Source organism: Callithrix jacchus, chromosome 10 (genome assembly GCF_049354715.1).
Source record: "Callithrix jacchus isolate 240 chromosome 10, calJac240_pri, whole genome shotgun sequence".
Lineage (NCBI taxonomy): Eukaryota > Metazoa > Chordata > Mammalia > Primates > Cebidae > Callithrix > Callithrix jacchus.
Genome location: NC_133511.1, coordinates 106,997,971 through 107,013,336, shown reverse-complemented (window position 1 = coordinate 107,013,336; position 15,366 = coordinate 106,997,971). Strand labels below are relative to the sequence as shown.

Below are 15,366 nucleotides of genomic sequence, written 5' to 3'. Positions count from 1 at the left end.
TTGTCAAGGTGTTCTTAACGTTAGTGACTCTATGTTGATTCTGTCATTTTCATGTTAGAAAACGTTCTTTAGTGCAGAAGTTAATGAAGTTCTGTTCACTTCACTTTGTATTATCTCCTGATTAACCATTTTAGCTTTCTCAGAGATTAAGACTTGCAGGAAAACTAAGGCAATGGAAATGTCCATTTTCTAGGGCAAAGCTAGATTTTGAGTATGGTAACTATGCCAGGACAAACTGAACATTATTAGAGCAAATATGAATATATTGGAAGCAGGATTGTATAATCACAAGACTTAGGCTTTGAGGTTAGGCAGATTTGAATTCTAACATTATTTTTTCCATAAGTAAGACATGCCTTCCCTCAGGCTCAGTTTCCTCATGGGAAATCATACTACATGCATGACAGAGATGAAGAATGAAATCTGGTAATATGTATAAAAATCAGAGCAATGATCCAAGATGGCTGATTACTAGCACTCTTTCAGATGAATTTTTGTTGCTCATAGACCAGGAGATTCCTAACTGAGGAGCCCCACGGGTCACCAGTGCAACTTTTGTGGCCAGTGCGGTAGTTCTTGGGGCAGAGTAAACGGGACTGGATCCCCTTTCAGTCGATGTTTGGAGCTCCGGGAAGGCAGAGGTGCCTATTCAGCTGATTGAAAAGGGGACTCAAGAAGGAAGCCAGACCAGAGATTCCTGGGCAGAAAAGCACCATGAATCTTAACGCCGCTGTTTTAGCTGGCACAGTGGGTTGCTCGGATTCCAGCGCTGGGAATCAACAAGTTGGACGTCCACTCAGAGACATAATTTGAAAGTCAGTAATTACAAAGATGACAGGTGGATAAATTTACAATGATGGGAAGAAACCAGAGTAAAAAGGCTGAGAATACCCAAAATCAGAGTGCCTCTCTCTCACAGGGGATCACAGTTCCTAATCAACAAGGGAACAATGCCTGATGGCGAATGAGTACGTTCCATTAACAGAATTAGGCTTCAGAAGATGGATAATAAGAAACTTCTGTGAGTTAAAAGAACATGTTCTAGCCCAATGTAAAGAAACTAAGAACCTTGAAAAAAGGTTTGATGAAATCCTAACTAGAATAGACAATTTAGAGAGGAATATAAGTGAATTAATGGAACTGAAGAATACAATACGAGAACTCCACGAAGTATGCACTGGTTTTAACAGTCTAATTGATCAAGCAGAAGAAAGGATATCAGAGGTCAAAGACCAACTTAATGAAATGAAAGGAGAAGACAAGATTAGAGAAGAAAGAGTAAAAAGGAATGAGCAAAGTGTCCAAGAAATATGGGACTATGTGAAAAGACCTAATTTACATTTGATAGGTGTACCTGAATGTCATGAAGAGAATGAATCCAAGCTGGAAAATATTCTTCAGGATATTATTCAGGAAAACTTTCCTAACCTAGTAAGGCAGGACAATACCCAACTCCAGGTAATACAGAGAACACCACAAAGATATTCCTCAAGTAGAGCAACTCCAAGACACATAATCATTAGTTTCACCAGGGTTGAAATAAAGGAGAAAATTCTAAGGGCAGCTAGAGAGAAAGGTAAGGTTTCCCATAAAGGGAAGCCCATCAGACTCACAGCAAATCTCTCAGCAGAAACCTACAAACTAGAAGAGAGTGGGGGTCAATAGTCAATATCCTCAAGAAAAGAATTTTCAACCCAGAATCTCATATCCAGCCAAACTAAGCTTCATAAATGAAGGAAAAATAAAATTTTTTGTGAACAAGCAAGCACTCAGAGATTTCATCACCACCAGGCCTGCTTTACAAGAGCTTCTGAAAGAAGCACTATACACAGAAAGGAACAACCAGTATCAGTCATCCCCAAAACTTACCAAAAGGTAAAGAGTATCTCCATAATGAAGAATCTATATCAACTAATGGGTAAAATAGCCAGCAAGCATTAAATGACAATATTAAACTCACAAATATCAATATTAATCCTAAATTTAAATGGATTAAATGCCCCAATCAAGGACAAAGACAGGCAAATTGAATAAAAAGTCAAAACCCATCGGTATGCTGTATCCAGATCCATCTCATAAGCAAGGACACAGAAAGACTCAAAACACAGGGTTGGTGGAAGACTTATCAATCAAATGGAGAGCAAAAAAATAAAAATAAAATAAAAAAAAACCAGGAGTTGTAATTTTCGTCTCTGACAAAATAGACTTTAATATTAACAAAGACTAAAAGAAACAAAGAAGGACATTACATATTGGTAAAAGGATCAATGCAACAACAGGAGTCAATGATCATAAATATATATGCACCCAATATAGGAACACCCAGATATGTAAGACAAGTTCTTAATGACTTAAAAAGAGACTTGGACTCCCACGCTATAATAGCGGGAGACTTTTACACCACATTGTTAATATTTGACAGATCAACGAGATAGAAAATTAACAGGAACATCTATGATTTGAACTCAGACCTGGAACAAGTAAACTCAGTGAATATTTATATAATTCTTCACCCCACCTCTATAGAACGTACATTTTTCTCAGAATTACATTACACCTATTTTGAAAGTGACCACATAACTGAAAGTAAATCACTCTTCAGCATTTGCATAGCATTTCACAGACTTAAATGAAATATTGGTTGGCTGTTTGTTATTTTCTTCCCTTATTTCTTCCTGTCTCCAATATTAAGCACAATTATCAGCATAAAAGAGGTTTTTAATACCTATTTTTATATTATTGCATTCCAGGCTGGGCAATAGAACAAGACTCCTGTTCTCTCTCCTCCTTTCTCTTTCTCTTTCTTTTTTTCTAAAAAAAAAAATAAATCAGAGCAATATTTATTATATAAGAAATGAGCATGGCTGGGCATGGTGGCTCATGTAGTCCCAGCACTTTGGGAAGCTGAGGCAGGCAGATCACAAAGTCAAGGGATTGAGACCATCCTGGCCAAAGTGGTGAAACCCTGTCTCTACTAAAAATACAAAAATTAGCTGGGTGTGGTGGCATGTGTCTGTCACCCAGCTACTGGGGAAGCTAAGGCAGAAGAATCGCTTGAACCCAGGAGGCAGAGGTTGCAGTGAGCTGAGATGGCACCACTGCATTCCAGCCTGGGTAACAGGAGAAGACTCTCTCTCAAAAAAAAAAAAAAAAAAAAAAAGTTCCTGGAACATGTTTTGAGATCAGCCTAATGTGTCACCTTTAACTTAACAAATAACAATAAAAGTCACTATGTATTGAATGAACTCCATACAGTGCTTAGGAATGCAAACTACAAAGCCTGAATGCCTGGATTTGAATACAAGCTCTTTTAACTAATTAGCGACGTAAGGCAAACTACTTAACTCCTCTGTGCCTTGGTTTCCTTATCTATAAAATAGTGACGAAAAGATCTCTGACATTTATTGAGTGCTCCTCAAATGCCAGGCCTTCTTCTAAGCCTTATTATGTATAAACTCATTTATCTTCAAGGTAACTCTACGTACTTCAGTAGTTGAGTACATCTCTGTGCTTCAACCTCCTCATCTGTGAAATAGCAATAGTAATAGTACAACTACTACTATCCATTTGTCTTCAAAATGACTTTATGTAGTTAAGTTGTACTGCTACTATCACTATTTAACAGATGAGGAAGAAAGATTCAGTTGCTTACCCAAGTGATGGAACTCAGATAAAAATCCAGAAAACATGGCTCTGAAATCACTTTGCTAACCACTAACCCTATTCATTATGTACCTTTACCTCTAAGCTTTTCTGTGTATTATCTCATTTAATCCACTTAGAATTATGACAACGCAAGTCACTGCTTCCAGAGTACAGACTTAATTTTCAAAGAAAGACTAAGCAACAACAAGGTGGATTAAATAGCTCAAGTTTACATAGCTAGTATGTATTGCTTCCTGGTTTTGAAATAATGTATTATTAAAACCTAAACCTTACAGCCTCCATTTCTATATCACCTGAAGACTGAGACTTTCACCAAAATATATAAAATCCATTTGTCTCATTAAAGCATTTGGAGTTCAGCAGAATTATCTCCGCTACAGAATTCTTACAACACTCCTGGTACGTACTATGCATTTGGGGTTTTTATTACTCATCCCCACTGTCGCTGGCCTGTGGTCTTGGAAGGACTGTTAGAGAAGCTTGACCAGGGTGATCAGCAGAAGGTTAGTTATACTGGCAACGTCTAAAGTTATCCAACACTGTACCAACACTTGCCTGAAAGCAAGAATTTTAAAGTGGTTTCAATAAGAAAACTATACATAGTTTTTATTTTCTTTTTAACTTACCTATGAACTATAACTATTGTAATCACCTACTCACATTTTTATAACTTTTTTCACTGCCTTTAAAATTAATACATGCACATTACTAGAACATACATAAAATGTATTTATTTTTCAAGATTGACTTCATGGGTTGATTATTTTCCTGGTTTTTTAGTTTTATGTGCTGTTTGAACACTTTACTGGTAATTATATTTACTTTAAAAATCTCATTTAATCATAGTTTATCCTTTTTGTAAAGCTAGGGAATAATCTAGTGACTGTGGTGCTTCCTTATTATAAATGAATATTTTGATTATTAATATAGTATTATTCCCTCTTACCATTAGATTCTGAAATCTCATATATTTTGGAGTTAAACCCCTAGATAATGGCAAAGTTATGTTTTGCTTTATTTTATTTTCATTTGGCATGCTTTTCCGCAAAAAATTTTTGGGTTTTGTATAACCCTAAATTGTATATATTTACCTGCTTCTAGGAGTCATCGCACTATTCTGGTGTTTTACTACCCAGCTCAATATTTTTAGTTTATCTTCTTCTGGTTGACTCAAGTAGCTCTTTGAATCAATGCTTTCTGGGGTTCTTCTGGGCAGCAAAGTTACTGGGATCTTGAATCAGTGAAAATGTCTTAACAAATGAACTTCTACTCAACATAGAGTTGAACCCTGTGTCTTTTGAAAGCATGTGCACATCCTCCATTGGCTTTCTGTGCTGGAGAAATATGTGATTACCTTGATTTTGTTTTGTTAACAAACACATCTCCCTCCTTTAATATAGAATGCTTTGTCTAACACTAAGTCTGGGTTATTTGCTATCAGACAGGAGACTACTCATCAGACAGGATGATTCAATTCAATATGGGGAATTACAGATGTTTTTTGACAGACTGAGAACTTATTAGTTTCATATAGCTTATTTTGAAATCTTACTAGATCTTATTGAAAAATAAAATCTAAGGAAAAACAAAATCAGTGACAGAGAGCAGAGGAAAAGTAGTAAAAAATAAGACACTCACATCTAGCAAACAGCTCTAGCCAGATATAAAATAAAGATAAAAAGAGACCAAATAAACAGGGTCAGCGGTTAGAAAGTCAAGTGGGTGAACTTTCTGAAACTGTAGAGTGATAGAAGAAGAAAGCAGAATCCTAGAGGCATTTGCCACTACTTAAGGAAAAGCTGAAGCAAAAGCAAACGCTGCTCACTGAAACACTGAAAGGCTGGAGAGACAATGTCTGAGGAGCATAAGCAGAACTGCCGGTCCTCCAGAGAACTCTAGCTTCCAAGGCAGCAGCAATAGTTTGGAAACTATGTAGGAAACAGATTTCTTAGGCTTAAGTGATTATAGCAAGAGGTGCAGACTGCTGGCAAAGGCAAAAAATGCCCACTCGCAAAAGAATCTGAGGATGCTTCTGCCACATAGAGACTCCCTCAATTTATCATGGAGGTGCCAGAAACGTGGGGACCACAGAGAAAATGGGAACCAAGAATTTTTTAATATTCAGAATGAGAATAAACAGTAGCTCAAGAAGTAGCTGCCACGTTTGTAAATTTTAAGAGCTAATAAAGTATAATTCTCTTGAAGGTCACTCTGCCTGAAGAGATAGTATATATAATTGCAATTTTCCCCTAGACAAATGGCAAACAAATGGTAATAAGCTATTTATAGTAGATTTCTCCCAGGTAAAAATAACCTCAAGGCTATAGTCCTCAGGGAGACTTAAGTTGACTGGCATTCTAGAAAATCTAATACAAGGAACTCTATCTGCCTCCTCTTAGCCCCCACTGAGTCCCTTCAATAGACCTTAGCCACAGTAAATGCTGAATTTCAAGAACAAAATGACACATCCTAAATAAATTGCTATAGGTGATGGGGACTTTCTTGCTTTTTTTAAAAAAAATTATTATCTGGGAGTTGGGCATCAATTTTGTCTGTCTTCAGATCACTTTGGATCCACTGGAGTTGGCATGGAATTAATTAAATTTCCAGAATCTTGAAAGATGACACTGCTGTGGGCATAAAATGTGTTCCCCCAAAATTGATATGTTGAAGTTATAACACCCAGTCCCTGAGCATGTATAAACTTGTAGATAAAATTTTAGAGGTTATTAAGTTAAAATGCAGTCTTTAGAGTGGACCCTAATCCAATGTGGCTGGTCCTTTACACGAAGAAGAAATCTGAACACACAAAGGACAAGTGCAGAGACAGAGGGATGACTATGGGAGGACACAGTGAGAAAGAGAAAAGCCTTAGAAGAAACCAACCTACCAACATTTTGACCACGGAATTCTAGCCTCTAGAGTTACAAGAAAAAGGATACAGTTTTTTGTTTAAGCCACCAGTGTGCTGTAATTTGTCATAACACCCTTGGCCCACTGCAGTGGAAGACAGTGATGGGACAAATGATGGCCAAACTTCAACTCCTTTTAGGCAAGAGGAAGTCATCTAGCTAGGACACAATAGAATAATAATTTTTAAAATGGGAAGGACTTTCATTTATTTGGACAGCTTCAGAGAGTTGAATTACTTTTGTACTTTAACTCACAAAAACATGATAATTTTCCTTTGGACATGAATTTACAACAGCAAAGGGATTTAAAACCTTCAATGTGCTTATCCCTAGTAATTTTATGTGAAGAAAGGATTTCATTAGGATTTTGGGGCATCTCTATGCTGTGTGAAATTTTATAGTAATTATCTTATTTTATCAGTTAGTCTTAAACAGAACCTCTAAGAGCATTGAAGATGAATGTGGCTAGACATAATTTGAGATAGGAAGTAAATAGTGAATAACTGTTCATCTTTGAGTTTGGTGTAGAACGTGGGAAATTTGTTAATACATATTGAATAATTCATTCTATAGTTTTCTGGAGGTAAAATACACTCTGCCTACCGGTAGTCCCAGAAGTGTCCCAAAGTGTCCATGATCAAGTTTGGGGGTAGCCATCTCGTGAAAACGGTGGCAGAATACTCCTATAGTCATTTGACCTCTGTTTTAGCCCACCTGAGTTGCTAAAACAAAATAGCTATGGCTGGGTCATTTAAAAAGAAGAGACCTATTTGTTCTTGGGGCTCTGAAGGCTGTAAAAGAAGCATAGCACTGACATTTGCTTCTTGTGAGAGCCTTAGAAAACTTCCACTCACAGTGGAAGGTAAAGGAGAGTCAGGATGTGAAGATCACAAAGCAAGAGAGGAAGGGAGGGAAGAGGTTCCAGGCTCTTTTTAACAACCAGGTCTTGAGGGAACTCTCATGAGAACTAATAGAGCAAGAATTCACTCATTTCTGCAAGAATGACACAAAGGCATTCATGAGGTATCTGCCCGCTGACCCAAAGATCTCTCGTTAGGCTCCACTCCCCACACTGTGGGTCAAATTGGAACATGAGGTTTGGAGGGTCAGTTACCGAAATTCCAGCAACCTTCTTCCCCAAAATTGGTTAAAAGGACAGTTACAATGGAATGTCTATTTCTCTGCTCTCCCTGATGCTGTTTTACTCCTTTCCCCATCTTTCTCCATTCCTTTTTTCTTTCCGTGGAGGAGAAATGAGTTACTTGGATTGGTGGGGGACATCTGTTGGTTTTCATTTCTCTTTTGTGTTGGCCAAACCTGTTTGTTAAAATTGTATGAGCCTTGGAGATTTATTGATTTTGTTCATTTCTACTCTGCAACAGGAAAGACGTGATTTTTGATAAGTAGTATTTTCTGTTTGGATCTATACTTGTCCTCAGATGGGCTTCTCAAGATCTGAGCTTAAATAAACAGATGGCAGGAAAGATTAGGACATAGCTTGTGCTAAGTCCTTTCTTCCAGTTTAGCTTACTGACAAAGTTTAATGTCTGTGTCTGCTTCTCAATTCTTTCTAAACAAAGAGAGGAAAGAAGAGTGCAGCTTAAATTAGGCTCACTTAAAACCAAACGAGACTGTTTCTTGTTGTAGTAATAACACATGTAGATGCATAAAGTGGTTTTCTATTTTCTACGGTAAGTTATTTTAATCTCTGGTCTGCAAATGTCCTTTTATGTTTTAGAATATATTCATAACATCAGGCCTTTTTCTAATTTTCTCATCTTTGAGTGGACTACTCTAGAACCAGTGCTTGATAGCCGATACAGTGTTTACACTGCTTTTGACCTAGCTCACAGCTTCTGAACACTTCCTAAGACTTCCCCAAGGCTTACAAAAGGAAGGCAGGCTTAATACCACTAGTATTAAGCAATTGGCAATATATTACTTTTGCCAATTGATTGCCACTAGTTGCCAATTTCCAGTCCTTTTACTTCATGGGGTTAGGTGATCATCTAGCAACTCTATTGACAGATCCTGTGTTGAACTTCTGAATTATTTTGAAGTAGTCTTTTGCTTTTCTTCTAGGCATTGTGCATGAAAACCCCAAACTTCTTAACTGATCATGTTTTGAATGTGATTCTTGATTCTGATCTTCTATCCTTCGGACTCGAACAAACAAAGTGAAACAGGACACTCCATGCCTCCCCTTCGCCTCCCCTTAGCTGTGTTGTATCTTGAAGGTTTGTAATATTCAAAGGTGCAAAATGGGAGATTTTGAGAGGAGTAAAAGAATGGAGAACTGTTCTCAAACTGTTCTAAATTGACTCTCAGGCGTTCTGATTGAATGTAAAGGCCTTGAACTACTGAGAAAAAACCAAGGAATAACTAAAACACTTCTAATTCATTCTGATTGGCTGTGAGGAGACAAGGGCTTACTGAGCAAGGAAATGTTGGCAGCTCTTAATTTTGCATTTTTGTAAAAGGAACTAATGGTTTAATAATATTGCAAACATAGCTAATAAGAGTGGCCAACTAGTCAAATGCATTCAATGGCAATATATTACTTTAAAACATGGCAGTTCTCGTATAGAGACCCACACAAATAAATACTGGAAATGTAATAAAATTGACTTATCAAGAATACTCTTAAATTATTCGAAGGACTATTTGATAAGCATCTTATTTCAGGAGGATGTTGGTGACAACCCAAATTGCATACAAAGAGCAAGGACTGTTAAAACTTTCTTCTGAAGAGACTGTGTATGGTCAGCTGCACATTTACAATGTGTAGTGAGTTTGCACCTCTGGGACCTGAGCTGAGTTTCTTGGTATAATAAGAGAGAGCCTGAAAGCTATAAATAATGGTCTTTCTTTGCCAACCTCTCCCCATACCCCACACAGCATGTATCCTTTCCTATAAATAAGTGTTCAAGTATTAATGGAATATAAGTTTAAAGGGTACCAGACTACTAGCCTGCCTGGGGTACTAACATGGACTGAATCTTCACTGACACTAGGACTCCATCCAAAGAAGAGTCCTATTAAAAGACAGTTTTCCCCTAAACACTTTGTAATTTCATATAGCCTAAACACAACTTATACAGACTATTCCATTCTACAGAGTACAGGTGGTGGTAGGTAGCTAATGTTTGTTGAGTAAAGGAAGACAGATCAAGGAGTCTGAAGGCTGAATTTAATGATCCTTTTAATTAATTTCCAGGCAAAGAAACCAATATAGCACAGAGTCTGAGACTCTGAGGAATGAGATATGGAGATGGAAAAATGGGGTAGGTCACTTAAAGAAATAAAAACTTCTCTCCCTCTCTGACTTATTAGAAAAGCTGGAAGTGCTAATGTTTGCCTAATAATTTCTTGTCTTACCAAATAGGTAAGCTCTGGAATGCATGCAGCAATTCCTCTAGCAGACCATAGCAGAAGAATCCATCTCATCCTTCTAAGAGTTACGATATCCAACTCCTATCAGGGTGTATCTGAAGATCTCCATTTGAGATTATTGCACTAGAATAAAATGTGTGCAACAAGTTAGCTGGGTATAGATTGTGGAAATGGTTCCAATGATGGCTATGCTGAGGTCCCACTTTGTTAGTTTTTATATCAACACCATGAGGTGAGCTGATTTAATACTACATATTATAGTTGAGAAAAGTGTGTCTAACGAAGTTAAATAACATATCTAAATTCAAATAATAAAAGCCATAGCTTGCCACTGAAGCTTGTCTCTCCCTAAAGTGTCCCACTTGCAAAGACATTACTGAATCTTCAATAAAAGAATTTAGAAAAGCATATTTGCATTGAGAATTAGCTAATCTAAAATCCAGGCTCAGAAATGATTTTTAAATGTTTGTTAATGAATTAAAAACACTATTCTGTTTTAGGAAAGAGAACAAACCCATAGAGGTAAAGAAAATATCTGTAACACTAAAATATGGACATAGTCTTATTCTCCACTTGAGAAAGGACTGCACTGATTTGTGATTTATCTGAAGAAAGTCTTATTCAGTCGAAGTTTGAGGGCACAACCTTAAGCCGCTCTCTCTAGCAGTACTTCTTTAGCATATCCATTGAGTTCTCTCTTATTTTTCCGATGAAACACTCAAGGTGAAGTTCAAAAATCCTTTTCCCTTTTTTAAATAAAAAAAGATGCCTCAAACATTATAATGAAGTGGAAAAACCAAGAGAATAGCAAACTATGAAATGTAGAAAATGTCAAAGGGGTAAGAAGAGGTACTTCTAATTGAGGGTGTTATATTTCAGTGAGAGTCTATATAATCCAATTTATCTCTGTCTCTTTCATACATACTCTAACATCATGGCCACACATTAATTGGGAATTTTAATTTCAGTTTGTACTGTGCCCCATGCTGTCTTTCCCAATATTCCTTTCCTTTTCTTTTTCATTTTCTCTTTCCCTCCTTCTCTCTTTCTCCAGGGCTAACTAAAGTTACCTGTTGGTAGAGTATGAGATTGCCTTAATGATATATTTGATTTTAATAACTCCAAAGTGACTGACCTCTTAACTTGATGCCTGGATCTATAAATTAAGGGTTATAACTTCCAAGCCTTATACTTCCTTTCCTAGTGCTATAAGCCAAGAAATACTCACACGCTGAGCATCATCTCAAATTCTTGGACTACTTATCTCTTCCCTAGGATGAAGTAGCCAATTATGACTAGCAATGGTGCTCATTTGCAAAGGATCCAATTATTTTCCTGAGAAGCTGGACATCGAAGTGTTTGGGATGAACTGATTCCATCTTGTTACTTCTGGGAACCTTGCTGTTAACTATCCACAACTTCATTTCACAAACTTCTGTGTGAAGTACAGAATGGCACAATTAAAACTTAAAATCTCCTACTATAAGGAGAATAAAAGGAGAGTGAAACCAAAAAATTGAGAGAGGAGGAACAGAAGGAAGGAAGGAAGGGAGGGAGGGAGGGAGGGAGGGAAGGAAGGAAGGAGAAAAGCAAAGTGGGGGTGGTAGTATGCATTAGCAGAGGAGTGGATAGCTAAACCATAATAATCTGGTTTTATTTTTTCAGGAGGCTTTTGAATTCATGCCTCACAATGTGTTTTTTTCTGTTTTATAAAAATATTCTGAAATACCTCATTCATGTATCACTAATAAAAGTCTGACCCCAATTGCATATAAATTCTTACAAAGTTTCTGTCTTGCTTTATTTCTTGCCTATTTCTGCTTTAAAGGGAGATGCAAAGAACTCAGTGAATGCCCCTTTTTTCTTTTCTGTATCTTAAAATTCAGCTTATATTATTGACACACTAATGGGTTGCAAGCTGTTAATGTTTGAAAAAAATGTCAAAATGCAATCTTAAAGAATAGCTACAAATGATAGAAAATCTCTTTCAGTAACATTCGTTACTGCGCTAGGTGACACAAACTGCAGTGTTTCGCATTTATATATTTTGTTGTCCTGATACCATTTTCATACTGTTCTACTCAAATATAAGCCAAAAAAATATTTTTGAACAAGGTAGACAGAAAGGAGAGAAGAAGAATACAAGCGAGGAGAGAGAGAGACAGACAGAGAGAGAGAGAAGAAATGAAAGAGAAAGAAGGAACATGAAAACCAAGAACTCATTTTTTGTCTATAGGCTGTGTTTGCTAATGCAATTACATTTCAGGAAAAGGCGCACCTTCTATTTTCTGCAAAAGCTAAAGTCCACAAATAACTTTTCTGGGTCTACACTGTGTCATTAAAAAAAAAGCATGGGTCAGACTAGATGATTTCAGGCTCTGAAATCTTATTCAAATGAGCAAGTTGGTTCTGGTAGCCAGGTTTCTGCCATAATGGATATTGTGTAGCAACTATCCTTACAGAGAATTGTTAGTACATCAAATAGCATGGTCAAGCTTGTCCACAAGATAAATTAGACCTCTGGATTAATGTTTCTTGGGCTATTAGGATATTTGCAATTCATGGCAGTTGTGCAAGAAGGCTCAACTGAGACCAGTTTAAACAAGTAAGTTGCTTTTGAAATGTCAACGTGTAAAAAAGTAGAGTTACTATTTATCATTTAGATTTCACTGTTGTTTCTATATAACTTCATTTTAAGAAATATGTGCAATACTTTCATCATGCATCTGTCAACATTTCCACTAAGTTGATAAGATATCTCTAGATGTGATAATCAGTAAGCCCCCTGAGACATTACCCAAAAACCATGATGCATCACTGATGCCCTTGTCATGTGCCAGTCATCTTGCAGATGTTCAGCTGGCTTCAGCAACAATGCTTAATGATAGTTTAGAAATATATGCCATTTTTCTCTTAAGAAATGTGAATCTAATAGGAAATATTTCCCAGAGCTCAGGGGAGCATACATTAGAGTTTAGCTATAGTGCTCTATGGCCCACATATTAATAACAATGTTGAAGTCCAGCAATTGTCTAGCACGCAATAGCCAGTAAATATTTGTTGACAAGTGAATCAATGACCTTTTCACAACCTCCCAGATATCGCTTGAGCTGTAGCTAACTTTTAAAAATACTAATCATACGTAACTAATCTCTACTCTAAAGACTAAAAAACTGAAATCAGAATTTAACTAAGATCCATTCAATGAGGAATTTGTCCCAGGTCTGATTCAGTGTTGTTTTGACCTGTCTAGAACTCACTTCTGGAGGAGGCCGTTGTCTTACTTTACCATTTGATAAAATTTCACTTTTTTGGAAGAAACTGCAGATTCATGTGAAAAGTCAACCACTTTTGTGGATTTTTCTCTATAGATGCCATCCATCATGGTGGCTGCAATGGAGCTCTCTGTATCTGCCACCTCCACAGTGCTCAGCTGTTGTTCCCACCTGGCACCAGAAATGCAACTCAAAGAAAGAAACAGCAGAAGGGAAATAAAACAAGAACAAGAAGCTGGGATTGAAGCCAGATGAGGTGGAATGAGCAGAGGGGCTGAGAGAAATAGAATCTAAATTCTACATTATGCTTTACAACAACCCACCTCTGAGATGGTTGGCCCCATCTCTTTCATCATTCTTCTGCTTCTTGAAAAGGCTTTTATGATGAGGAAAACAGGAATGAGGAGAGAGGATCTAAAGTCTCGTTGCTTCAAAGCTTTAGCTGTTCAATACCTTCTAAGGTTTCTGTGATTCTGGAACTTACACATTTAAAAATTTAGAGCCCCATTTAACCAGCCCTGAAACAAGCAAAGCAGAAGGTAGAGCCAGGTAGCATAGGATTTGCTTTCTGTGTGTAGGGGGAAAGGAGAAAAAGTAGTTTCAGATATCCTTGAAGTAAATCAGGGCAGGTCAAAAAAGAAACAAAGACAGAGATTTAGGACAGACTAATGATGTTACTACCATGGTGAAGTGGAAATGATTATTATTTAGATTTGTAGCCATAGTTTTATGTGTGTGTGTGTGTGTGTGTATTTATATATATACAAATATATAAAAATATATAAATATATGTATGTGTGTGTATGCATATATATATGCACAAACATCAAATTGTACACATTAAGTATATATTATTAATTTCATTCTACTGCACATATATACTTTTTCTGGCTCTTTTCTACATGTATATGTATATGTAGTAAACATTATATAACTATATATGATTAAGTTTTTAAAAATCAGAACAGATAGATGTGGGGGTGCATCTATAATCTCAGCACTTTGGGAAGATGAGCAGGAGGATTACTTAAGCTCAGAAATTTGAGACAAGCCACGGCAATATAGTGAGGCCCTTTATCTATAAAAAATGGAAAAAATTAGCCAGGTGTGGTTGCACATGGCTGTAGTCATAGCTACATAGGAGACTGAGGTGGGAGGATGGCTTTGGCCTGGGAGGTTGAGGCTGCAGTGAGACATGATTGTGCCCTGCACTCCAGCCTGAGCAACAGAGAGACATCTCATCTCAATAAAAGACAAGAAAAAAAAATACTTAAATTATCAAGATCTACAAATTTGGAAAGCAGAGAGAGATTATTTCTTCAGAAGGGTTACAGTCTACAAGGTGGCCATCCTGTAGGCTGGGGAACAGCCTCTGGCCAAGATCAGAAACAGTTTTTGAAGAAGAAAGGGTTAGAATAGGAGCTTTATGCTGAACAGGTTGGCTAAACACACATACTAAACAGGTTACAGGAGAAGCTATAAATATTCATGAAGATGGTCCTGACACATACATATTGAACAAACATACATGCAACATATAACCCGTGTTTACTTTTGGGTATAGATTTAACATTTAAATGTATTATAGTTAGGCCTTATGTATTAGTCTGTTTTCACATCACTACAAAGATACTACCTGAGACTGGGTAATTTATAACAAAAGAAGTTTAATTGACTCACAGTTTCACATGGCTGGGGAGGCTCCAAGAAACTTACAATCATGGCAGAAAGCAAAGGGGAAGCAAGGCACATCTTACATGGAAGCAGGAGAGAGCGAGTGAGCACAGGGAAAACCATCGGATCTACTGAGAACTCTCTCACTATCACAAGAACAGCATGGGGGAAACTGGCCCCATGATCCGATCACCTCCAGCCAGGTCCCTCCCTCAACATGTGGGGATTATGATGTGAGATGAGATTTGGGTGGGGACACAGAGCCAAACCATATCGCCCTAGATGTCACAATGTCATTTGAGGCCACAAAGGCATGCAAGTGAACAATCTCTGTAAAATGGCCAGAACCAGTCCTTGGTTGGTGGTCTATTTATCTGGAAAAAGTTACTGTATGAGTCTTTTGTCCAATAAAAGCTGTAGTAGTGGCTGGTGGGGCAAGGAGTGGG

The 15,366-nt window shown here is 37.3% G+C and overlaps 1 long non-coding RNA gene across 2 annotated transcripts in view; it reads right to left on the bottom strand.

The window, feature by feature from the left end:
• Positions 1–8,542: 8,542 nt before the first annotated feature.
• The window catches only part of LOC118145489 (uncharacterized), a 119,368-nt gene continuing 112,544 nt past the window's right edge, over positions 8,543–15,366 (bottom strand). The window contains exons 4-5 of one of the 2 annotated variants that reach the window (XR_013523388.1): positions 13,570–13,764; positions 8,543–11,406 (exon numbers count right to left, since the gene is read on the bottom strand). This is a non-coding gene — a long non-coding RNA (uncharacterized LOC118145489). Of the gene's footprint in view, positions 13,765–15,366 lie in introns of both variants that reach the window. The other variant, XR_013523387.1, reaches the window with a different exon arrangement.